The sequence below is a fragment of the Bombina bombina genome, chromosome 4 (assembly GCF_027579735.1).
Source record: "Bombina bombina isolate aBomBom1 chromosome 4, aBomBom1.pri, whole genome shotgun sequence".
Classification (NCBI taxonomy): Eukaryota; Metazoa; Chordata; class Amphibia; order Anura; family Bombinatoridae; genus Bombina; species Bombina bombina.
The window spans coordinates 827,466,147-827,492,726 of record NC_069502.1 but is presented as its reverse complement, the minus strand read 5'-3'; the positions used below and the strand labels follow the sequence as shown (position 1 = coordinate 827,492,726).

At 36.6% G+C, this 26,580-nt stretch overlaps 3 non-coding genes and 1 pseudogene across 3 annotated transcripts; 2 read left to right on the top strand and 2 right to left on the bottom strand.

The window, feature by feature from the left end:
* Nucleotides 1–5,574: 5,574 nt before the first annotated feature.
* LOC128658559 (U5 spliceosomal RNA) lies at nucleotides 5,575–5,690 on the bottom strand. The gene has a single exon (XR_008402238.1). It is a non-coding gene; the product is annotated as a U5 spliceosomal RNA (small nuclear RNA).
* Nucleotides 5,691–8,330: 2,640 nt separating this feature from the next.
* On the top strand, nucleotides 8,331–8,446 carry LOC128658548 (U5 spliceosomal RNA). The gene has a single exon (XR_008402228.1). It is a non-coding gene; the product is annotated as a U5 spliceosomal RNA (small nuclear RNA).
* An 11,762-nt stretch (nucleotides 8,447–20,208) lies between these two features.
* On the top strand, nucleotides 20,209–20,324 carry LOC128658544 (U5 spliceosomal RNA). Its single transcript, XR_008402225.1, has one exon. It is a non-coding gene; the product is annotated as a U5 spliceosomal RNA (small nuclear RNA).
* A 3,674-nt stretch (nucleotides 20,325–23,998) lies between these two features.
* Nucleotides 23,999–24,108, bottom strand: LOC128658562 (uncharacterized; annotated as a pseudogene).
* Nucleotides 24,109–26,580: the final 2,472 nt, after the last annotated feature.

Here is a 26,580-nt window from a genome sequence, read left to right as displayed (position 1 = left end):
AAAAAATATTTACAAACATAAGAAAAATATTACAACAATTTTAAACTAATTACACCTACTCTAAGCCCCCTAATAAAATAACAAAGCCCCCCAAAATAAAAAATTCCCTACCCTATTCTAAATTAAAAAAGTTACAAGCTCTTTTACCTTACCAGCCCTGAACAGGGCCCTTTGCGGGGCATGCCCCAAGAATTTCAGCTCTTTTGCCTGTAAAAGAATAAATACAATACCCCCCCCCCCAACATTACAACCCACCACCCACATACCCCTAATCTAACCCAAACCCCCCTTAAATAAACCTAACACTAAGCCCCTGAAGATCTTCCTACCTTGTCTTCACCATACCAGGTTCACCGATCCGTCCTGAAGAGCTCCTCCGATGTCCTGATCCAAGCCCAAGCGGGGGCTGAAGAGGTCCATGATCCGGTCAAAGTCTTCATCCAAGCGGGGCAGAAGAGGATCTTCCATCCGATTGAAGTCATCATCCAGGCGGCATCTTCTATGGTCTTCCATCCGGAGCGAAGCGGCAGGATCCTGAAGACCTCCAGCGCGGAACATCCATCCGGACCGACGACTGAACGACGAATGACTGTTCCTTTAAGGGACGTCATCCAAGATGGCGTCCCTCGAATTCCGATTGGCTGATAGGATTCTATCAGCCAATCGGAATTAAGGTAGGAATTTTCTGATTGGCTGATGGAATCAGCCAATCAGAATCAAGTTCAATCCGATTGGCTGATCCAATCAGCCAATCAGATTGAGCTCGCATTCTATTGGCTGTTCCGATCAGCCAATAGAATGCGAGCTCAATCTGATGATTCACCTAGTATGGTGAAGACAAGGTAGGAAGATCTTCAGGGGCTTAGTGTTAGGTTTATTTAAGGGGGGTTTGGGTTAGATTAGGGGTATGTGGGTGGTGGGTTGTAATGTTGGGGGGGGGTATTGTATTTATTCTTTTACAGGCAAAAGAGCTGAAATTCTTGGGGCATGCCCCGCAAAGGGCCCTGTTCAGGGCTGGTAAGGTAAAAGAGCTTGTAACTTTTTTAATTTAGAATAGGGTAGGGAATTTTTTATTTTGGGGGGCTTTGTTATTTTATTAGGGGGCTTAGAGTAGGTGTAATTAGTTTAAAATTGTTGTAATATTTTTCTTATGTTTGTAAATATTTTTTTATTTTCTGTAACTTAGTTCTTTTTTATTTTTTGTACTTTAGCTAGTTTATTTAATTGTATTTATTTGTAGGAATTGTGTTTAATTAATTTATTGATAGTGTAGTGTTAGGTTAATTGTAGGTAATTGTAGGTAGTTTATTTAATTATTTTATTGATAGGGTAGTGTTAGGTTTAATTATATCTTAGGTTAGGATTTATTTTACAGGTAAATTTGTTATTATTTTAACTAGGTAACTATTAAATAGTTCTTAACTATTTAATAGCTATTGTACCTGGTTAAAATAATTACAAAGTTGCCTGTAAAATAAATATAAATCCTAAAATAGCTATAATATAATTATAATTTATATTGTAGCTATATTAGGATTTATTTTACAGGTAAGTATTTAGCTTTAAATAGGAATCATTTATTTAATAAGAGTTAATTTATTTCGTTAGATAAAAATTATATTTAACTTAGGGGGGTGTTAGTGTTAGGGTTAGACTTAGCTTTAGGGGTTAATACATTTATTAGAATAGCGGTGAGCTCCGGTCGGCAGATTAGGGGTTAATAATTGAAGTTAGGTGTCGGCGATGTTAGGGAGGGCAGATTAGGGGTTAATACTATTTATGATAGGGTTAGTGAGGCGGATTAGGGGTTCATAACTTTATTATAGTAGCGCTCAGGTCCGCTCGGCAGATTAGGGGTTAATAAGTGTAGGCAGGTGTCGGCGACGTTGAGGGGGGCAGATTAGGGGTTAATAAATATAATATAGGGTCGGCGATGTTAGGGCAGCAGATTAGGGGTACATAGGGATAACGTAGGTTGCGGTGGTGTCCGGAGCGGCAGATTAGGGGTTAATAATAATATGCAGGGGTCAGCGATAGTGGGGGCAGCAGATTAGGGGTTAATAAGTGTAAGGTTAGGGGTGTTTAGACTCGGGGTACATGTTAGAGTGTTAGGTGCAGACGTAGGAAGTGTTTCCCCATAGCAAACAATGGGGCTGCGTTAGGAGCTGAACGCTGCTTTTTTGCAGGTGTTAGGTTTTTTTCCAGCTCAAACAGCCCCATTGTTTCCTATGGGGATATCGTGCACGAGCACGTTTTTGAGGCCGGCCGCGTCCGTAAGCAACGCTGGTATCGAGAGTTGCATTTGCGGTAAAAATGCTCTACGCTCCTTTTTTGGAGCCTAACGCAGCATTTGTTTAAACTCTCGATACCAGAGTTAATTTTATGGTGCGGCCAGAAAAAAGCCCGCGGAGCGTTAACAGCCCTTTTACCGCCAAACTCCAAATCTAGGCCTCCAAGAGGCACGAAGATTTCTAACTTAAAACTGGTAAAGCTACTGATCTACATGTAAACTGGATGGATGATTGAGTAATAACAAATAGAAGAACACAGAGGCGCCACCATGGCCCAGTACCACCAAAACAGAGAGATAAGTATATAGAAGGCACTATATATACTCACAAACATGTAGCACCCAGATGGTGCTAGTGGGGCAGGCTGAAACTTCACAGTAGTCCAGCTTACTGATAGACCTCCAAACAGATCCAGTCGGTGTTCCTTGAGGGCCTAAGCCCTAGATCCTATGCCTAGAAAAGAGAAAGGCAAACCAACATGGCCTAGTATTGTTTGAGCCCAGGGAGAATAAACCCTAATGGGTATACTCACAGGATACAAAGCACCTCCAGGTGCAGTAACAGCAAGCTGGAACCACAAGTCGCCCAGTAGACAAACCACAGCAAGTAGTCCTCGACTTCCAGTAGTATAACGTTTTATGGGGAAGGGGTATAGAAAACCCCACAACAGGTTAATGGGTCAAAATACCACACAAGCAAGTGTATATAAAAATAAAAATCTTTAATAACACAGCGACGCGTTTCTCAGCCGCCTATGGGCTGTTTCATCAGGCTATAATAAAACATTAAAATATACACTTGCTATATACCAAATAAAAAACCTAAAAATTATCTAATTGGACAGTCAATTGAAAATCCAGCCAATGTGTGATCATTCTCAATCAATTACTATGGCAACAATTTAGTTAGTATTCGGGTGGATGGGTGTAGCCAGGTGTGCACCTAATTAGCAAACTGACACGCCACCTGGCTTCCAGCCCCTGTTGTTAATTGTTACCATAGTGACCACATAACAGTACGTACACATTATAAATTTATCTAATACACATGACATGAGTGTGCTGAAGAGTTTTCTCATTTGCGCTCCCATCTCTGGGGCTAACACGCATGTCAGTTTAAAAGGAATAGGATCCGATCAGGTGCCTATCCCTTCCACAACAAGCATTCTCATTGGAGCGGGTGTACACTCCCCTTAGAACAACTAGAATGATTGGAGAAAGCTCCGATATTTCCAAACATTGCAACATGACACAGTTAGAGAGTGTGACGCATATGAAGGCGTCTCGGGTCATCTACAAACATCGAGTAGGATTTAGCAATCGGGCAAATAGATGCCTTGCAGCCCAAAAGATCGTTATGGAAATAATCACACGTACAAGATTTACCGATTTCAAGAAGGTATTCATGTTAAGAAGGCATTTATGCTAAGACACGTAGAATATTATAATGAAAGCTCTCTGTTTACACACGGCTCACTATACAATGATCACCATTCCTATACATAGACTTAATACGCTCTCACATTTCGTATCCAACAAAGGTTCTCATATGGGGCTTGTGATACTATCAACATGAGGCTGGTAAGGCACATATAGATCACACATGTGCTCCAGACTATCTTTTAGGGTTTCTTGGTTACACATTACCCTCTCACAAGTACAATTTTGGAGATGGGTAACAAATGAACTATCGGGTAATTGTTAATAATCCTTTGTGCTAATCAAATGTAGATGTGTCATGTGTATCAGATAAACTTTTAATGTGTATGTACTGTCATGTGTATTAGATAAATTTATAATGTGTACGTACTGTTATGTGGTCACTATGGTAACAATTAACAACAGGGGCTGGAAGCCAGGTGGCGTGTCAGTTTGCTAATTAGGTGCACACCTGGCTACACCCATCCACCCGAATACTAACTAAATTGTTGCCATAGTAATTGATTGAGAATGATCACACATTGGCTGGATTTTCAATTGACTGTCCAATTAGATAATTTTTAGGTTTTTTATTTGGTATATAGCAAGTGTATATTTTAATGTTTTATTATAGCCTGATGAAACAGCCCATAGGCGGCTGAGAAACGCGTCGCTGTGTTATTAAAGATTTTTATTTTTATATACACTTGCTTGTGTGGTATTTTGACCCATTAACCTGTTGTGGGGTTTTCTATACCCCTTCCCCATAAAACGTTATACTACTGGAAGTCGAGGACTACTTGCTGTGGTTTGTCTACTGGGCGACTTGTGGTTCCAGCTTGCTGTTACTGCACCTGGAGGTGCTTTGTATCCTGTGAGTATACCCATTAGGGTTTATTCTCCCTGGGCTCAAACAATACTAGGCCATGTTGGTTTGCCTTTCTCTTTTCTAGGCATAGGATCTAGGGCTTAGGCCCTCAAGGAACACCGACTGGATCTGTTTGGAGGTCTATCAGTAAGCTGGACTACTGTGAAGTTTCAGCCTGCCCCACTAGCACCATCTGGGTGCTACATGTTTGTGAGTATATATAGTGCCTTCTATATACTTATCTCTCTGTTTTGGTGGTACTGGGCCATGGTGGCGCCTCTGTGTTCTTCTATTTGCAGTTTCTAACCATCAGGAAGACCATCCTTTGACAGAGTGCTGCCGCCAGATAGTGGGACTTGTTTGATGAATGGACGTTAACATACCTATACCTACTGTATAGCTCACTGTTCTGGTGTTCTATCCTGTGCAACTGTTTGTATTCAGTGTTTTTTTATTATTCGTGTATATCGTTATCTGTCTAGGTTCTATATTTACCTTATACTATTTTTTGGTAATTGGGAAGCGCACCCTAAAGGGTGTGGTGTGCATTTGTGTATACCACTCCCTACATTATGATTGAGTAATAACGTTGCTTACAAAATAACACGGGGAAATATTAGCAAGAAAGAATTCTGACTAAATACATTTTCACAAAGCATCATGGGTATGCAAATAATGAAAACTGCAGTGCACTTGCATTTTAGCAGATACCACATAGGATCATTTTTGATTGGCTGTAACGCCCAGTGGATGCGTCCTGTTCTCTGCTTATACGTTTAGATGTAACATCCAATTTTATGAACCTTGTTCCATGTAAATATATGCTTCTCTTTCCCTCCCGCATACAAATTGTGCAAAGGCGGGTTATCATATACATCGCGCATAATGCGTTAGCTCGATATAATTATTCCTGCAATTTAAATAGACTCCAACTAAAGACTACACCGCAGTATTTTATAAGAATATCCAAAGCAATCTGTTACTAACAAGAAAATGTAGCTGTGCACGTGGTAGAGCCTCAAAACATTCACAGTAACTCATGATTGTTCCTCTCCACAAAAATCTTTAGTAAAAGGCAACAGCTTTATTCAATCTGAAGAGAAACCAGAGTATACCTCTGAAACAAATTTCTATAAGCCCCATAACAATTGATGTCTACTGAACATAAAGAGAAAAACAAATGTTTAACGTATCATATAGATACATTGTGTAATATAACAACGTGACATAATAAGAGTATACGACTGCAATATTATGTTAGTAACCTAAAGGATATCTAACATAACATTTAGTCCGTTCAGAAAACTATGCGTAGAGCCTTATGGGTATGCAAATGAGAACAAATAATAGGCTTGTGCCAAGGTCTTTAGAAAAGTGGAGAACGTGGTACAGAATCGCAACAAAATTATCAGTTTAAAGAAACACGTTATACGGTCACACGAGATGTGACGCGCAAAAGTGCTCTAGCACATAAACTCCTATAATATGTTACAAACAAAACAGCTTCTTCTTAGATGAAAAAAATGGACCTTTAGTTAAATTCAGGGGTGAACCGTGCAGAACAGCATTTTTTTAACAAATAATACTGTTCAAAATGATATATGCACGAGAAAAAATAAAATGCTCTGATGTATAACCCCTGCACTAATGATTTATTTTGCGGTCTGTGCCTTACCCTGATTATTTTGGATTTCACATCATACAATTTAATACAGAAGTATAATTATTTACATCTAGATCTGTCTGAATCTGCACTAATAGCCTTTTACTTTGTTTTATTTCAGTCTGTGAGGCAATTTAATACAGAAGTATAATTATTTACATATAGATCTGTCTGAATCTGCACTAACAGCCTTTACTTTGTATTATTTCAGTCTGTGAGGCAATTTAATACAGAAGTATAATTATTTACATCTAGATCTGTCTGAATCTGCACTAACAGCCTTTACTTTGTATTATTTCAGTCTGTGAGGCAATTTAATACAGAAGTATAATTATTTACATCTAGATCTGTCTGAATCTGCACTAATAGCCTTTACTTTGTTTTATTTCAGTCTGTGAGGCAATTTAATACAGAAGTATACTTATTTACATGTAGATCTGTCTGAATCTGCACTAATAGCCTTTACTTTGTATTATTTCACTCTGTGAGGCAATTTAATACAGAAGTATAATTATTTACATCTAGATCTGTCTGAATCTGCACTAACAGCCTTTAATTTGTATTATTTCAGTATGTGAAGCAATTTATACAGAAGTATAATTATTTACATGTAGATCTGTCTGAATCTGCACTAATAGCCTTTAATTTGTATTATTTCAGTATGTGAAGCAATTTATACAGAAGTATAATTATTTACATGTAGATCTGTCTGAATCTGCACTAATAGCCTTTACTTTGTATTATTTCAGTCTGTGAGGCAATTTATACAGAAGTATAATTATTTACATCTAGATCTGTCTGAATCTGCACTAATATCCTTTACTTTGTTTTATTTCAGTCTGTGAGGCAATTTAATACAGAAGTATAATTATTTACATCTAGATCTGTCTGAATCTGCACTAATAGCCTTTACTTTGTTTTATTTCAGTCTGTGAGGCAATTTAATACGGAAGTATAATTATTTACATCTAGATCTGTCTGAATCTGCACTAACAGCCTTTACTTTGTATTATTTCCGTCTGTGAGGCAATTTATACAGCAGTATAATTATTTACATCTAGATCTGTCTGAATCTGCACTAATAGCCTTTACTTTGTATTATTTCAGTCTGTGAGGCAATTTAATACAGAAGTATAATTATTTACACCCAGATCTGTCTGAATCTGCACTAACAGCCTTTAATTTCTATTATTTCAGTCTGTGAGGCAATTTAATACAGAAGTATAATTATTTACATCCAGATCTGTCTGAATCTGCACTAACAACCTTTAATTTGAATTATATCAGTCTGTGAAGCAATTTAATACAGAAGTATAATTATTTACATCTAGATCTGTCTGAATCTGCACTAATAGCCTTTACTTTGTATTATTTCAGTCTGTGAGGCAATTTAATACAGAAGTATAATTATTTACATCTAGATCTGTCTGAATATGCACTAATAGCCTTTACTTTGTTTTATTTCAGTCTGTGAGGCAATTTATACAGAAGTATAATTATTTACATCTAGATCTGTCTGAATCTGCACTAATAGCCTTTACTTTGTTTTATTTCAGTCTGTGAGGCAATTTAATACAGAAGTATAATTATTTACATCTAGATCTGTCTGAATTTGCACTAATATCCTTTACTTTATATTATTTCAGTCTGTGAGGCAATTTATACAGAAGTATAATTATTTACATCTAGATCTGTCTGAATCTGCATGAATAGCCTTTAATTTGTATTATTTCAGTCTGTGAGGCAATTTAATACAGAAGTATAATTATATACATCTAGATCTGTCTGAATCTGCACTAATAGCCTTTAATTTGTATTATTTCAGTCTGTGAGGCAATTTAATACAGAAGTATAATTATTTACATCTAGATTTGTCTGTATCTGCACTAATATCCTTTACTTTGTATTATTTCAGTCTGTGAGGCAATTTAATACGGAAGTATAATTATTTACATCTAGATCTGTCTGAATCTGCACTAACAGCCTTTACTTTGTATTATTTCAGTCTGTGAGGCAATTGAAGTAAGGTAGAAACTTCCACATTATCAATAGCATGTGAAGAGGAACAGGCTTTTTATAAATATATTCGTAAACTCTGATTTCACTTCAGATTGAATAAATCTTTCGCCTTTTACTAAAGATTTCCATGGAGAGGAACAACTATGAGTTTTAATCATTTTTTTGAGGATCTGCTACATGCAGAGCTACTAATTCATGCTAACAATAGACAAACTTTACGTCATGAACATTACCATGTAGTGATTAATGAATCTTACATAAATAATAAACAGTTTTAATCGGAGAGTTTACAACTCAAAGCATCTATATAATGGCTTTAGCTATTGAAGTACAGCCAGGCCATGAGCGCGTAATTATATGCATACCCAGACGCCAATGCAAAGCGTTTTCTGATTGTGGACCCCATGATATGTACCTGACTGTCACTGTGTTTCTGTCCTCACAAACTAACCAACCTGAGGGATGTTCCTCTGAACAGTTTCCTAGCGATACCCGCGCCTTTTTAAAAAAAATCCTAAATTCGTTTTATGAAAATATTAGGTTTATAATTCTGGACGAGTCTGTCTTTATATTGTAGTTAAAATGTTTAGAACATTTCTGGGGTTGGTTAAGTGCGCATGTGTGAATCGGAAGTGTGCATGTCTGAATCTGACATCACTCGTGACAGAAGCCTTAACAAAAAGTACAACCATTTTCTACAGGAGAACCTATAGAAGAGTTATTGGAAGTCAGTGATACAAAGGGAGTTGGTGTGTTTGAATAAGGACAAAAAGAAAAATATGAGTTTGTCAGTAGCAGCTGTTCGTTATAGGGGAGTGCAACCTATTATTACTGGTTATGTACTGGGTAGACAAATCAATGGATGGAAACCATTGTCCTGCGGTGTCTGCAGAAATATCTTTGCAGTTAAAATCCTAAATTCACTTTTATAAACATACCGTTTTATGTGTAAATCAATACGTGTTAATACTTTCATGCTTTATTATTGATTTAAAATGAATAAAAACAGTTTGCTCAGGTTTCTTTGTTATTTGTTTTTAGCGTCAGAGTCTATGATTATATAATAATTTAAACGTTTTTAACACATTTCTGGAGGTTGTTTGTGTCGCAAGGATAACAAGACAGTTACAAATCCGAAGAAACATCAGAGCACTGTATTGTTACGCTTCATGTCCAGCATGACGACCCGACTCCCTTATTTACATATTATTTACATATGACAATTGTAACGCATCAACCCCAGTAAAAAAAAAAGCGTAATTCAGTCCTCACCCTCAGCTCTTTAGATTCTGCAGAGAACTAATGTGTATAAAAATAAGATTCATTAATACTTAAATCAAATTAATCTTGAGACTTCTAGTTATTTTACAGAATACAATGTAAACAAATAATTCTGTTCATTTTACAAATGTATGTATTACTTGAAGTCAAGAAGTATAGTCCTGTTATTCATAAACATTTTTCCAACGATTTCTGTGCCAGCTTTGTTAAATTGCATATTACAAAATTCTATTTTGTAAACCTAAGGTTTAAAGTTCTGGAGATCAATACGTTTTACACTTTTGCATTTTATTATTTAACAGATTCAGACCATAACAATTATAAGTGAACGAAAACAAAATAGTTTGTTTTAGCTGAATAAATTGTACTGAGTCCGTCTTTATATCACAATTTAAATGTTCTAGCCTGTTTTGGGATTTGTTAAGTGCGCATGTCAGAATCTGATGTCACTCGCAATTAAACAGCTTTTTCTAGAATAATTTCCCAGCAGCACCCTGAGTTTTGATTTTAGACAATTTAACACGTACGTTTGTTTCCTTATTTTTATATCTATAATCGGTGTTATTGTGAAATACACACATTTGTGTTATTAAGGTGTCACTACATTAGTAACCTCAGTAAATAAAATCTCATTCACTCCTCACCCTCAGCTTGTTAGTTTCTGCAGACAACTTTAGCCTTCACTACGCAGTTTTTCACTGAAGATTTCAGACACAAAAGATTGTATAAAATCTAATTTTTGGAGGCTAGTGATGTAAAGCTGGCTGTTTGTAGAGATGGTGCAAATAAAGGATGAATAGAATACGCACAATTTATAATTTGCATCTAAAGGAGAGTACTATTGTTTTTTATTATGATGTCTTTTATTGAGTTAGTATACAGATTGTTTGCATTTCCTGGGGACATATAGATAGTTCTACCATCCTGAGCCATTTCTAATGATACCTCCACTTGCTTTTTATGTAATTTTAAGCAACATTCTAATTTACTCCTAATATAAATTTTACTTCGTTCTCCTGATATGTTGTTTTTTTTTTGTTTTTTTGTTTGTTTTGTTTTTTTAAAGCAAGAATATACGTTTAGGCGCTGGCCCATTTTCAAATAAAGATAGCAAGAGAACGAAAACAAAATGATAATAGGAGTATATTAGAAAGTTGCTTAAAAGTGACATTAAACACGTGGTGATTACATTGGCCATATACAGCCAAGCATAAAACTAATTTAGTTTGTTCCTTTAATGTGAATTCTTCAGGGATTGTTATATTTTATTTAATCTAATCACAGTGCTGGATACTTTGTTTCTTCTATTTTAAGAATAAGGGAAAATTCTGCATTACAGGGCCATGAAAATACCAATACAAATGTGTATTAAAAGTATATGCTTGTGACCCTCTTATGAAAAACGGTTATATGTGGGGGGGGGGTTTGTTTTGTTGTTTTTTTATTTTGTTTTTTATTGACATATCAATCCAGGGTACAGAAAGAAAGAGGGAAGTCAATTGTAATCACTTTGGTTACATAATAGGAAAAAAAACATTTCTTCATTAACACAATAAATTAACACCTAGTAAACTTGATAAGTAAAAAGCATTGTGTAAAAGGAAAAACTACCAACCAAGGTGTAAACATTAGCAAGGAAAGAAAAAGAAAAAAAAAAAGAAAAAGGAAAAGAAAAGGAAGATAACATCTAGATCTCAATGCTAATAGTAACTAACCTCGCTAACTGCCTGAGCCTTCCTATGCTGGTCAATCAGCCAGGACCCAGAATGGAGGGAGAGGAAATTAAAAGGTATGGGAAAAACAACAAAAGAAGCAGGAGAATACTCAAACAAAGGAGGTCCCCCCCCCCAGAGAAAAAGTAAACTTGCCAATTAGATGAATGTAAACCAAGCTCTAATTGTTGAATAAACCAGATAGATCCCCTAAATGGGGCAACTAACTGTAGTTGTGCATCTACAGAAAAGGTTAATATTACTTTTTCCCATTTAAAAAAAAATCTTTGTATTGAATCACTAGCATCTCTTAAATTAAATTGTTCCATAGTGATCTGGTTATAGATTTTATTTAAAAACTCCTTGAATTTAGGTTCCCGGGGAGATTTCCAATTCCTGAGAATGACATTGCGTCCTACTAAAATTATTGTGTTTATGAGCCTAATGTTCGCATAAGGTTCCTCATGGTTTACGAGGAAAAAAATATGTCTCGGCTCGAGAGTAAAACTGCAGGCATTCACCTTATTCACCCAAAAACATACTTTACTCCAGAACTGAGACACTTTAGGACAGCTCCAGAAACAATGTACTTCATCTGCCTCCCTAGCACTACATTTAGGGCACTTAACTTCTTTTTTATACCATTTTGTCATTTTGGCTGGTGTAATGTATAATAGATTTGTTAACTTAAAGTGCGATTCCTTCCAATCTATAAAAACTTGAGTTTGATCAATTAATTTAAAGCTTTGTAGGATATGTTCTCTAGTAGAATTTAGGGGGAACTTGTTCCATTTCCTCTCTAGATCACCAATATGTAACAGCCCATGATACTTAATGAGCAAATTATAGGGAATTGAGATAGAGACTTTCCCAGCGTGATATAGTCTAATAACGTCGTCTCCCAATGAGGGACTAGTTTCACCCTCTACTCGTAAAGTCCCGATCCAATGTTGTGCCTGGAGATAAGCATAGAAGGAAGTTTTTGCTAAATTAAAATTAGATCTCAGCTCTGCAAATGTCTTAATCAATAAGGTTTCATTTACGCAGATATCCTTTATATTTTTAAGGCCATTCCTGGCCCATGTGGAGAAGACTTTATATGTAAGCCCCGGAGTGAAATCCGGATTCTCTACTAGGGGAAGAAGTACGGATCTGCGGAAATTAATATGTAGCTCAGAACAGACTTTTTGCCAGGCCAGAATTATATACTTAAATGTATATAGATGTGCCACATTTACTGGCAGATTCGCAAATGGAATATGGATCAGTGCTTTGAAAGAAAATGGGGCTACCAGTTGTGTTTCTAATTCAAAAAAGGAAACATGTTCTTTTTCTGATATCCAGTCTAATACGAATTTCACAAGTGCAGCATAATTATAAAACTGAATATTAGGTAATGCCAAACCACCATGTGCTTTAAAATATGATAGTTTAACCAGTGAGATCCTGGCTTTCTTCCCATGCCATATAAATCTAGCAAATAACATTTGTAAAAATTTTAAGTCTTTTTTAATAATTAAAAGAGGGAGATTCTGGAGTAAGTACAGTAATTTTGGAAATAAGATTGCTTTAATTTGCATTACTCTCGCAGAGAGAGAAATGGGGAGATTATGCCAAGCTGTTAATTTCTGTTTGAACATATCCATACATTTCCGAAAGTTTAAATCGTACCATAGTGAAGGATTCTTACCTAAAATAATACCTAAATACTTAATTTCCTGTACTTCTTTAAAAGGATGTAGAGTATGGGTCTTAGGTTTATGAATCCAAAGCAATTCCGATTTCCCCCAGTTAATTTTATAGCCTGAAATCGAGCTAAATATTTCAATAATTTTTAACAGTTGGGGTATGGATTGTTTAGTGTTGCTTAAAAAAAGTAGAATATCATCTGCAAATAATGATGTCACAAAATTCTTGTCCCCTAACTTAATTCCTTTTAGCTCTTTTCTTAATAGTATCACCAGTGGCTCTAGTGATAGATTGAAAAGTAAAGGGGAAAGGGGGCAGCCCTGGCGTGTGCCTCGTTGGAGAGTGAAACTCTCAGTTACTTCCCCATTGACAATAATGGCAGATGCTGGAGCCTGATATAATACACGTATAAAATGATAAAAATTCCCTATAAGACCAAATCCTTTAAGCGCACTGAACAAGTGGTCCCATACTATGCAGTCAAATGCCTTCTCAGCGTCGACTGTAAGTAGGGCTAGATTTGTGCTGAAATGTGCCTTTTTTTTTTTATTGATCTATTCCAAAAATGATCAATAACCAACATCACTTTTCGGAGATTCTTCACCGAATATCTCCCCACCATGAAGCCTGCTTGATCCGGGTGTATTAATGGCTCCAGGATGTGCTTAAGTCTAGATGCAATAATAGCAGTTAAAAGCTTATAATCTTGATTTAATAACGATATAGGCCTATAAGAAGACAGAATTTCTGGATTTTTATCCTTTTTTAAGATCAGCGCCACATTCGACGCTGAGAAGAACCTCGACCGCATTTGATTTTTAATATAATATTCATTGAAAAGCGCCGCTAGTGTGGGGAGGATTTGGTCATGTAGAAGTTTGTAAAACTCCGATGGAAGAGCATCCAGACCTGGCGTCTTATTTGACTTAGGCTGCTTAATGGCATCTGAAATCTCACGTGGTGATATAAGTTCATTCAACCGGCTCAGGTCCTGAGAATCTATTTTGGGTAACGCTACACTTTTCCAAAATTCCTTTTTATTCTCTAAATTGACTGCTCCTGCTGAGTAAACTTCTTGAAAGTATTTAACGAGTTCACGTCTTATCTCAGAAATATTAGTGATCCTTCTATCCCCGATCTTAATTGTGGCTATAAAATTCTTCTGAGACCAGCCTTTAGATAATTTTGCTAAATATTTTGCGGAGTTCCCATAGTGGCCTCTAAATCTAGCTTTTTGCTTTTGAATTTCTAGTGATAGGCCTTGTTTCAAAAACAGGTCCCTCTCTACTCGAGCCGCAGTGTAATTAGCCCAGAAAGTCTGATTTGTGTAATTTAGGTATTTCTTGTAGGCATTTTTAACCTGGTTAGCTAGTTGTTCTTCTCTATTTTTCTTCTTTTTTTTTCCATTTGCATAGATAAGCTTTGATCTCACCCCTCAAGACTGATTTCGCTGTTTCCCACAAAATTTCTGGTTTATCGGCATATGCAGCATTAAATTGGTAAAATTCTTTCCATCTGGCTTGTAACCAATTCTTAAATTTAGAGTTGTTAACTAGGTATTGAGGGGGAAAAAAACACGCGTTATATAAGCCTGGGGAACAAATTGCATTAATCTCCAGGGAAATAATTGCATGGTTGGAGAGAACAATCTCACCTATATCTGATTTAATCTCCAGACCCAGCATATTACTAGATATTAGGAAGTAATCTATCCTTGAAAAGGATTTAAAAGTCCTAGACTCACAGGGGTACTCTTTACTATCGGGGTGTTGCAACCTCCATATATCTTTAAGTGCAAGCTTATATCCCAGATTCTGTAAGACCTTAGCTTCCCTGTTATATCTAGATCTTTGCATGAGGTTAGACCTATCTAAGCTAGGGGTGAATGCCATATTCAAGTCTCCGGCCAAGATAATATTTTTCCTGATAAAAGGGAGTAACTTCAAACTCAGTTTCTCCCAGAATCCTCTATCCAAGGAGTTTGGGCCATATACATTGCACAGAATGAAGTGGCACTTATTGATCAAAATTTCTAGGATCTGGAATCTTCCTTCTGTGTCAAGTACCTGTGATATAATCTGATAGGGGAGATGTTTGTTAAGCAATATGGCAACTCCTCTTTTCCTTTTATCGTATATTGTTGCAGATATCTCTCCCACCCATTTCGTTTTCAATTTGATTAATTTGTGAGGCTTCAAATGGGTCTCTTGAATGAGTACCGGTCTTGCTCTGCAGGTACCATCAGGATTATTTCTGATTGGGCCAACTCTGTGGGCTCTTTCTATCTGCACTGGTAAACCTTCTGTAGGAAGCCCTAATAATTGCGGAAGATTGGAAGAGGCAAAGGACAACAGGTCCTGGTACTCTGGTATTTCTGGGAGACCCACAATTCTCAAATTATTACGACGGGCCCTGTCCTCTAACTCCTCCAATCTTGAATGTAATTGAGTAATCTGGCGGCTCTGTGCTACATTCGACTGTTCTTGTGTATTGATTCGGTCCTCTATGTCCGAAACCCTCCCTTCAACCTCTGCCATTCTTGTAGCAAATTGTTTTACCTCTCCTGAGAGATTTGCAATATCTTGTTTGATTGATTCAAACTGTGGCATAAAGAGTTCAGCAATCTGTTGTAGTAACTTCGTATTGTCTGGAGTACTCGCTGGAGGGTCATTTGTAGCTTCTATACTAGTGTCAACCTGTTTAGCCTTTCTCTCCTTGTGTTTAGGTGCCATTATTGGTGAATTGTTCTTAGAGTGCAAAACAAATTTTTCCATAAGGAACCAAGATAGTCCCGATATGTGCAATAAGTTGTGAAGAACACCCGTGTAAGATATTAGTGTGAAATAGCTTATACCGCAAGCAAGAAGGAATTGCAAGGAATTATCTGACTTAAGACTCGTGCAGAAAAAAAGGGAATTTTGAGATATCAGCTCCACCTACCCTATCTCATACAGGCAAAAAATCACCCGCATGTATAGGGTATCTAGGAGAAAAGAAAGAAAAAAAAATGAAAAATAAATAAATAAATAAAACAACAGCAGAAGTGTAAGTGATCCTAGAAACTCGAAAACCCAACAGTGTGGATAAAAAATTAGTGAACAAAAACAGAAAACCGCAAAGATAAAGGAGACGAAAAGCAGCAGTATTCCACAAAACGATCTACTATTTAATGTTGACAAACCAGACCCTTATCCTTAAATATCAATAGACTTACTCCTAGCGTCGTCTTGTGAACAACCTATTTCAAGTTTAATCACAGCTATCTAAGATACCACTTTATGTAAATGTTGTATCCAGATGAATTAACGGTTAGTGTACTAACAATAATTACTATTTTTAAAGGAATCCATCATAACAGACGATAATTTAACTGGGTTAATCATCTTAATCTTTTCTCTTATTCCTATAAGATGATTGCAGGAATCAGCCAATCAGATTGAGCTCGCATTCTATTGGCTGTTCCGATCAGCCAATAGAATGCAAGCTTAATCTGATTGGCTGATTGGATCAGCCAATCGGATTGAACTTGAATCTGATTGGCTGTTTCCATCAGCCAATCAGAATATTCCTACCTTAATTCCGATTGGCTGATAGAATCCTATCAGCCAATCGGAATTCGAGGGACGCCATCTTGGATGACGTCATTTAAAGGAACCGTCATTCGGCGAGTAGGCATCGGTTGAAGAGGATGGATCCGCGTCGGCTGGGAAGAAGATGGCTCCGCTCCACTCCGGAAGAAAGAAGATTGAAGATGCCGCTTGATAGAAGACTTCATCCCGATGATGGACTTCCGACTTCAGCCCGATGATGGAGTTCTTCAGCCGCCGCTTGGATCAAGACTTCGGACCCTCTTCTGGACCGATCGCTGAACCCGGTGAGGTGAAGACAAGGTAGGGAGATCTTCAGGGGCTTAGTGTTAGGTTTATTTAAGGGGGGTTTGGGTTAGATTAGGGGTATGTGGGTGGTGGGTTGTAATGTTGGGGGGGGTATTGTATGTGTTTTTTTTACAGGCAAAAGAGCTGAATTCTTTGGGGCATGCCCCGCAAAGGGCCCTTTTCAGGGCTGGTAAGGTAAAAGAGCTTTGAACTTTTTTAATTTAGAATAGGGTAGGGCATTTTTTATTTTGGGGGGCTTTGTTATTTTATTAGGGGGTTTAGAGTAGGTGTAATTAGTTTAAAATTGTTGTAATATTTTTCTAATGTTTGTAAATATTTTTTTATTTTTTGTAACTTAGTTCTTTTTTATTTTTTGTACTTTAGTTAGTTTATTTCATTGTATTTATTTGTAGGTATTTTATTTAATTAATTTATTGATAGTGTAGTGTTAGGTTTAATTGTAGATAATTGTAGGTATTTTATTTAATTTATTTATTGATAGTGTAGTGTTAGGTTTAGTTGTAGATAATTGTAGGTATTTTATTTAATTTATTTATTGATAGTGTAGTGTTAGGTTTAATTGTAACTTAGGTTAGGATTTATTTTACAGGTAATTTTGTAATTATTTTAACTAGGTAGCTATTAAATAGTTATTAACTATTTAATAGCTATTGTACCTGGTTAAAATAAATACAAAGTTACCTGTAAAATAAATATTAATCCTAAAATAGCTACAATATAATTATAATTTATATTGTAGCTATATTAGGGTTTATTTTACAAGTAAGTATTTAGATTTAAATAGGAATAATTTATTTAATAAGAGTTAATTTTTTTCATTAGATAAAAATTATATTTAACTTAGGGGGGTGTTAGGGTTAGACTTAGCTTTAGGGGTTAAAAAATTTAGTAGAGTAGCGGTGAGCTCCGGTCGGCAGATTAGGGGTTAATACTTGAAGTTAGGTGTCGGCGATGTTAGGGAGAGCAGATTAGGGGTTAATACTATTTATTATAGGGTTATTGAGGCGGGAGTGAGGCGGATTAGGGGTTAATACATTTATTATAGTAGCGGTGAGCTCCGGTCGGCAGATTAGGGGTTAATTATTGTAGGTAGGTGGAGGCGACGTTGGGGGCGGCAGATTAGGGGTTAATAAATATAATATAGGGGTCGGCGGTGTTAGGGGCAGCAGATTAGGGGTATATAGGTATAATGTAGGTTGCGGCGGTGTACGGAGCGGCAGATTAGGGGTTAATAATAATATGCAGGGGTCAGCGATAGCGGGGGCGGCAGATTAGGGGTTAATAAATATAATATAGGGGTTGGCGATGTTAGGGGCAGCAGATTAGGGGTACATAGGGATAGCGTAGCTGGCGGCGGTGTACGGAGCGGCAGATTAGGGGTTAATAATAATATGCAGGTGTCAGCGATAGCGGGGGCGGCAGATTAAGGGTTAATAAGTGTAAGGTTAGGGGTGTTTAGACTCGGGGTACATGTTAGGGTGTTAGTTGCAGACGTAGGAAGTGTTTCCCCATAGTAAACAATGGGGCTGCGTTAGGAGCTGAACGCTGCTTTTTTGCAGGTGTTAGGTTTTTTTTCAGCTCAAACTGCCCCATTGTTTTCTATGGGGGAATCGTGCACGAGCATGTTTTTGAAGCTGGCAGCGTCCGTAAGCAACGCTGGTATTTAGAGTTGCAGTGGCGGTAAATATGCTATACGCTCCCTTTTTGGAGCCTAACGCAGCCCTTCTGTGAACTCTAAATACCAGCGGTATTTAAAAGGTGCGGGAGAAAAAAAGCACGCGTAGCTAACGCACCCCTTTGGCCGCAGAACTCTAAATCTAGCCGTTAGAGAATAGGGTATTTCCTTATCTAATACAAACAGAAGTGTCCAACAGGGGGATACCAGGTTAAACCCTGATAAACAGCTTTTCCCAGATAAGTTAATAACCGTATACAGCCCGCCTTTGTTTTCTGCTCCAGAAGAAAATGTCACAGGTTTCTGTTTAACGGCTCCAGCCCATTAAGAATATACTTCACTTTAATGCCAAGAGCCGGTACTTATAGTCCAGTTGTACCGTTAGCCTGGGCTTTTGCTTCGGTAATACAAATTAAAGCCTAGAGGCCAATAACTCTTCTCAGGCGGTTTTAAGTATGCCTCAGCAGGGCCAGCCGCAGTTACTAGAACTCATAAGTAAAACTTTGCAAACCATACAGTCCGTACGCCGTCTGTACAAAGTTCACTCTTCAGATATAGGCTAGCGTGTTATTTCTTAACTTAACACCTCCAGAAACAAGATTCAAGGATTTCCCAAGGCTTTAAATTTGTTTTATAGACACAAATCTATGGCCAGCATGTAATTTTCAGCAAGCAGTAAGACCTTTTAAAAAATATAGCCCCGCTGGATACTTTCATACTGTCCAATTGAGCGTGCTGAGACTACACATCCACTCCACATATACAAATAACACGCTTACTGAATTTGCCAGAAGTCACCTTACTGTTTGCAAGCGTAGTCCTCCGCCTCTATGTCAAATACTCCCAAGCTCAGCTGAGTAGAAATCTGGAACCAGGCCAGATAACTCGGTACATATGATCCGATGCCCAGGGAAGGAGGTCACCAGCTCAAATTACTTTAGACAGCCACACTTCCTCCTGTGTTCAGTAGAGGGAAGTAGATCCTGGCATCTCGTAACAGTCTCCTGTACCCACACCTCGTCCTTAGCCGAAGACAAGACCTACTTCCGGTCTGCCTCACTCTGCTGAGGTTGGATGTTTCTCTGGTCCCGAAAATAGGTGGCTCTGCTGTGAGCCCAGCAGCAACAAATGACTTCCCTGCCTGTGGTAGGACTGCGTCGGCCCACTACCCGTGCTACAACCAGCAAGTGCAGCCAAGGGATCCAGGCGTCTTGGGGAGATTTTCCGGCCCTTTCAGATTCAGAGCCCTCTGTCAGCGTGCATGTGCTTGCTGACTCCACCCATCCGGAAGTCCACCGGTTATATGTGTTTTTAATGTGATTATGTTAATGTGCACTGCATAAACAATAAAAAAATAAAATCAATTAATTAATTAATTAATTAATTAATATAGGAATCATGATCTTACATCTCAGTGCTTCATTTTAGTACAAGTAGCTTAAAACTTCTTGGACCTACAATGTTCTCATTTGCATACCCATGGTGCATTTCAAAATTATTTTGGAATGTGCTTGTATTTTATTAGTTCACTTTACATAACAGCTTAATTAAATATTTACAGTATTTGAATTTCATATATATGTATTTTATCTGTACTTATTTTATCTGTACATTATTTTTTAATGAATTTTTTTTTCCGCTTTAGGTTTTATAGGTTTTACTGTAAATGCAACTTATATTTAGATGTTAGTTGAGCTTAATCTGGTTTCTCTTCAGATTGAATAAATATTTCGCCTTTTACTAAAGATTTCCGTGGAGAGGAACAACCATGAGTTTTCATCAATTATTTGAGGCTCTGCTTTTTGTAGAGCTACTTTAACTTGTTAACAATAGAAAAAAACGTTTAATGATAATTGATGAATTGTAAACCTTGATTCCATGTTTAAATTACTAGATTTAGGATGTTTTCTTTGTACATGGTGGATTTATCTTGATGTAGTTGATTGCCAACAGCCGGTGTAGTGACGTCACCACATTCCACCAATCACCTGCTAGAGACACCTCATTCCGTCACGGTCATTAATGTACAATTTTGAATTCACGGAATTATTTTTGTTTGCACATTTACAAATATGATTCTTTAAAAAGTGATCTCTTAATTTCTGCAATTGTCTGTTCCTTTTTAGGACATTTTGACCTTACTACTGATTATTCACATCTTTCTACAGACTTTGAGACTAATGAGACCTTTACGGAAGTCACCAATCCACCACTTAACCTTTAAATTATTGTTTAGGCAGTTCAGGGCCCTTCCTTTCAGCCACTGCATGCTGTTGTCATCATTTAGTTGGCATCTTTACAAAAAGATAATCAGAACTCCATATTTTGTTTTCTAATTCTCCTTTTTTTAACAAAACTGTAGTCTACCTCATTACTTGTCAGGTTAATGTAATCAAGTGCTGAGTGTCTGTTTGGGTATCTTTGTCTGAGTGTGTTTGTGTGTTTCTTTGTGTGTCTGCAAGAGTATCTATATGTGAATCCTTATGTGTGAGTGTGTGTTTCAGTGTATGAGTGTGTCTGTGTGTTTGTATGTTACCATCTTTACAACATTTTAAAGTTTAAATAGACACTTAAGAATAAAGTGCATATACGTTTTAGTCACTTTTTCAAAATTTGCACATGTGAAAGGGGGGGGGGCCCTGATCAATGGTTAAGTCAGGGGCCCCACAATTTCTAGTGGCGGCCCTGGATGCAACCATTGGTTAAAGTGTGTATAAAAAGAAACAAAATCATTAATTAAGCATACCAAGGTCCCATGGACATGATGCAATATATATTTTTTAAGCATACCAAGGTCCCATGGACATGATGCAATATATATTTTTTAGATTTCTGCCACATTAAATTCTGAATGAATGTTATAGTTACTTATTCTAAATGTAATATTCCTTAAACAAAAACAGAAAAATGTAATACTCAGGTGCTGATTCTTCTAATGTGCTTTTGCCTGCCAACGAGAACCTGCAGTCCGTATCCCTAACCTTTCAATCTCCCTGGTTTTGTCCGACCGGGGATATTGACAGCTCCTACCCGCATGTAATTGGCTGTGCTTTTGCAGGAGGCGGGATTGCAAGTGAGCTTTGGCATACAGTGGCATGACTAGCTTGATATATCAAGCCCTAATCATGATGATACTAGACACTAGTTTCTATGTACATAAGCAATTCATTCACACAAAAAATTCCGGCATATCTTTTTCCTCAATTCGAATAACAGCAGTAAGCAATTTAATACTCCAACTTGCATTAAAAAAATATTAATTGGTGATTATTTAGTCTATTCTTATACAAGTTAATCAGCCCGCTTTACATCGCCAGCCTCTAAAAATTTCAATTTTAAAAACTTTGCCTCCGCCTAGTGGCGGTACTGCTGTTTGCGATGAAAGTTAATGTAGTTGTCTGCAGAAACTAAAAATTTCAATTTTAAAAACTTTGCCTCCGCCTAGTGGCGGTACTGCTGTTTGCGATGAAAGTTAATGTAGTTGTCTGCAGAAACTAGCAAGCTGAGGGTGAAAACTTAAGAAGCTGTTATTTACTGAGCTTGTTAATAATAAAATGATAGCGTATTAGCACAAACCTATATATTTATATAATTGCAGAAAACATTATGGACATTTAAATAAAGAAATAAGCTTTATACGCTAGGCTCTCTCAAAGCGGAAAGCTCCGGGTGCTGCGGGGAAATAACTGTAACAGTGCGGAGAGTTGTTCTAATGCGCATGTCTGCGGGTCTGACTATGACATCAGGGAAACTGAACCCTTTTACTAGGTTACAAAATGTACAACGCTAATATAGTTTTTCTAGAGACAGTGTAAATTGTAATTAACTGCAGCAGAGTATTAAAGGTATAACGCAACTATTCTTTAGGTTTCAATCAGTTACTATTGCCCTGAAAAGGGCATTTGGATGGGCATTGCAAAATAGGATTGAGCTTGGATTCTATTGGCTAATTGGAATAGCCAATATAATGTGAGCTCAATCCTATTGGTTGATTGGATCAGCCAATAGGATTAAAGCTCAATCCTATTGGCTGATTGGATCAGCCAATAGGATTTTTTCCCCTTTAATTCCTATTGGTTGATAGAATTCTATCAGCCAATCAGAATGTAAGGGATGCCATCTTGGATGACGTCACTTAAAGTGAACTTCATTTTCCAGCAACGATAGGAAGAAGAGGATACTGTGCGCAGGATGTCTTGAAGATGGACCCGCTCCGCGCCGCATGGATGAAGATAGAAGATGCCGTCTGGATGAAGACTTCTGCCCGCTTGGATGAAGACTTCTGCCGGCTTCGATGAGGACTTCTGCACGCTTGGATGAGGACTTCTGCCTGCTTGGATGAGGATGGATGTCCGGTCTTTGAAAACTGTAAGTGGAACTTCGGGGGGGTTTTAAGAGTTTTTTGGGTGGGTTTTATTTTTAGCTTAGGGTTTGGGCACTTCGTAAAAGAGCTGATTGCCCTTTTCAGGGCATGGCAAAATAACTAAATGCCCTTTTAAGTGCAATGACAATCCAAATGCCCTTTTGAGGGCAATGGTTAGCTTAGGTTTATTTAGATAGAATTTTATTTGGGGGTTTGGTTGGGTGGGGGGTGGGTTTTACTGTTGGGGGGTGCTTGTACAAAAATTACATATGTTGCATAAAATTTGCGCTAAGATAATGTTATATGAATTATATAACATTATTTTGTAGGTTTACTGCCCCTTTAATTTTCATAATTACAATACATTGTGAGCAATTGCTGTTGATAAATACACCAACATTACTGGAAAACACTCCGAAGACGTAGTTATCTATTCTCCTAACTTATAAAACTAGAGATTTTAATGTTAATTTACACCTTCATTTAATGATTATTAATATTCTAGTAAAAGAGTTTTCACATCTATTTTTAACTTTAATAGCAGCCTGCTTTTCTTCACAGGCTTCCAAAAATTGGAAAGTTTCTACCACACTCCAAGAGGCACGAAGATTTCTAACTAAAAACTGGTAAAGCTACTGATGTACATGTAAACAGTTACTAGTGCACTGAGGGTGATTTTTGCAGATTGGCTTTTTTTTCACGGTTATCTATTAAACTGGATGGATGATATAAGTAATAACGTTGCTTACAAAATAACACGGGATATATTAGCAAGAAAGAATTCTGACTAAATACATTTTCACAAAGCATCATGGGTATGCAAATAATGAAAACTGCAGCGCACTTGCATTTTAGCAGATACCACATAGGATCATTCTTGATTGGCTGTAACGCCCAGTGGATGCGTCCTGTTCTCTGCTTATACGTTTAGATGTAACATCCAATTTTATGAACCTTGTTCCATGTAAATATATGCTTCTCTTTCTCTCCCGCATACAAATTGTGCAAAGGCGGGTTATCATATACATCGCGTGAAATGCGTTAGCTCGATATAATTATTCCTGCAATTTAAATAGACTCCAACAAAAGACTACACCGCAGTATTTTATAAGAATATCCAAAGCGCTCTGCATGTGACAGAGCCTCAAAAAAATCATGATAACTCATGATTGTTCCTCTCCATGGAAATCTTTAGAAAAAAAACTTATTCAATCTGAAGAGAAACCAGAGTATACCTCTAAAACAAATTTCTATAAGCCCCATAACAATTGATGTCTACTGAACATAAAGAGAAAAACAAATGTTTAACGTATCATATAGATACATTGTGTAATATAACAACGTGACATAATAAGAGTATAGGACTGCAATATTATGTTAGTAACCTAAAGGATATCTAACATAACATTTAGTCCGTTCAGAAAACTATGTGTAGAGCCTTATGGGTATGCAAATGAGAACAAATAATAAGCTTCTGCCAAGGTCTTTAGAAAAGTGGAGAACATGGTAAAGAATTGCGACAAACTTACCAGTTTAGAGAAACATGTTATACGGTCACGCGAGATGTGACGCGCAAAAGTGCTCTAGCACATAAACTCCTGTAATATGTTACAAACAAAACAGCTTCTTCTTAGATGAAAAAAATGGACCTTTAGTTACATCCAGGAGTGAACCGTGCAGAACAGCATTTTTTGAACAAATAAAACTGTTCAAAATGATATATGCACGAGAAAAAATAAAATGCTCTGATGTATAACCCCTGCGCTAATGATTTATTTTGCGGTCTGTGCCTTACCCTGATTATTTTGGATTTCACATCATACAATTTAATACAGAAGTATAATTATTTACATCTAGATCTGTCTGAATCTGCACTAATAGCCTTTACTTTGTATTATTTCACTCTGTGAGGCAATTTAATACAGAAGTATAATTATTTACATCTAGATCTGTCTGAATCTGCACTAATAGCCTTTACTTTGTTTTATTTCAGTCTGTGAGGCAATTTAATACAGAAGTATAATTATTTACATCTAGATCTGTCTGAATCTGCACTAACAGCCTTTAATTTGTATTATTTCAGTCTGTCAGGCAATTTAATACAGAAGTATAATTATTTACATCCAGATCTGTCTGAATCTGCACTAACAGCCTTTAATTTGTATTATTTCAATCTGTGAAGCAATTTAATACAGAAGTATAATTATTTACATCTAGATCTGTCTGAATCTGCACTAATATCCTTTACTTTGTATTATTTCAGTCTGTGAGGCAATTTAATACAGAAGTATAATTATTTACATCTAGATCTGTCTGAATCTGCACTAATATCCTTTACTTTGTATTATTTCAGTCTGTGAGGCAATTTAATACAGAAGTATAATTATTTACATTTAGATCTGTCTGAATCTGCACTAATAGCCTTTACTTTGTATTATTTCAGTCTGTGAGGCAAGTTAATACAGAAGTATAATTATTTACATCTAGATCTGTCTGAATCTGCACTAATAGCCTTTACTTTGTTTTATTTCAGTCTGTGAGGCAATTTAACACAGAAGTATAATTATTTACATCTAGATCTGTCTGAATCTGCACTAACAGCCTTTACTTTGTATTATTTCCGTCTGTGAGGCAATTTATACAGCAGTATAATTATTTACATCTAGATCTGTCTGAATCTGCACTAATAGCCTTTACTTTGTATTATTTCAGTATGTGAGGCAATTTAATACAGAAGTATAATTATTTACACCCAGATCTGTCTGAATCTGCACTAACAGCCTTTAATTTGTATTATTTCAGTCTGTGAGGCAATTTAATACAGAAGTATAATTATTTACATCCAGATCTGTCTGAATCTGCACTAACAGCCTTTAATTTGTATTATTTCAGTCTGTGAGGCAATTTAATACAGAAGTATAATTATTTACATCCAGATCTGTCTGAATCTGCACTAACAGCCTTTAATTTGTATTATTTCAGTATGTGAGGCAATTTAATACAGAAGTATAATTATTTACATCCAGATCTGCCTGAATCTGCACTAACAGCCTTTAATTTGTATTATTTCAATCTGTGAAGCAATTTAATACAGAAGTATAATTATTTACATCTAGATCTGTCTGGAGCTGCACTAATAGCCTTTACTTTGTATTATTTCAGTCTGTGAGGCAATTTAATACAGAAGTATGATTATTTACATCTAGATCTGTCTGAATCTGCACTAACAGCCTTTAATTTGTATTATTTCAGTCTGTGAGGCAATTTAATACAGAAGTATAATTATTTACATCTAGATCTGTCTGAATCTGCACTAATAGCCTTTACTTTGTATTATTTCAGTCTGTGAGGCAATTTAATACAGAATTATAATTATTTACATCTAGATCTGTCTGAATCTGCACTAATAGCCTTTACTTTGTTTTATTTCAGTCTGTGAAGCAATTTAATACAGAAGTATAATTATTTACATCTAGATCTGTCTGAATCTGCACTAATAGCCTTTACTTTGTATTATTTCAGTCTGTGAGGCAATTTAATACAGAAGTATAATTATTTACATCTAGATCTGTCTGAATCTGCACTAACAGCCTTTAATTTGTATTATTTCAGTCTGTCAGGCAATTTAATACAGAAGTATAATTATTTACATCTAGATCTGTCTGAATCTGCACTAATAGCCTTTACTTTGTATTATTTCAGTCT